This window comes from Mauremys mutica, chromosome 12, assembly GCF_020497125.1.
Source record: "Mauremys mutica isolate MM-2020 ecotype Southern chromosome 12, ASM2049712v1, whole genome shotgun sequence".
Taxonomy (NCBI): Eukaryota; Metazoa; Chordata; order Testudines; family Geoemydidae; genus Mauremys; species Mauremys mutica.
The window spans coordinates 71,218,465-71,219,387 of record NC_059083.1 but is presented as its reverse complement, the minus strand read 5'-3'; positions in this window follow the sequence as shown (position 1 = coordinate 71,219,387).

The window sequence follows — 923 nt, the reverse complement described above, 5'->3', positions numbered from 1 at the left end:
ACCTTGTTTATCTGAATGTAATGGAAACCACTGCATGATTTCAGATAATCAAGGTTTCAGATACATCAGGGAAATTTTTGAAGTAATTAACAGAAGGGGAACACAAGACCCATTTTAGAAAACAGAAAGTTTCTGGATAACTGTGATTTGGTCTATACATCATGAACTGTATAGACTATCTCCCACAGAGAGCTACAAGGAGTCCGGACTCCTCATTGGTTTTTGTGGATACAGACTAACACGGCTACCCCTCTAATACTTGGCACAGAGAGCTAGTGATACCATACCACAGTAAAAGTTCACTGCTGTCTAATGGTGCTCACTGTATATATCAATTTTCCATTAACAATAAATCAGAAACTATCATTAGAGCAAGCAGTTATTGAAAACAATTGATTGCATCACTTATTAATGTTCTATAAACAAAGAGTGTCCATGCACCATTATCTGATGCCTTTATCTAATCCTCTGTCTCAGCAGTCAGATGCCCATTGACAGGTATCGAAATGTAAGTCATGTTCAACAAAACGTTAATACTTCCTCCTCTCTCTTTTTATCTGAGTCTCATTCTCCCACAGCCGGAAGGTTGCCATAGTTGCAGAGATATTAACCAAACAATACTTTATTACGTTGGCCCCAGTTGGTCTAAAGAAAGAACTGACTCTCTTCAGACAATGGCAGTGGCAAAGAAGAAATGAGGAAATAAAAGAGCAGCTATTTCACACACTCTTGACTAAGCTGGCATCTATTTTATTTTGATTACTGTATTTACTAGGGGGTGAATAAGAGGTATGTCTGTGGAATTATTACTACTACTAATTACATGCACATGATTTTAAGTCTCATGGATCTGTAATCTACGTGTATAATTGCTAACAATTTATCAATTAATTATTTTAAACAGTATATGAGCCATTGATGGG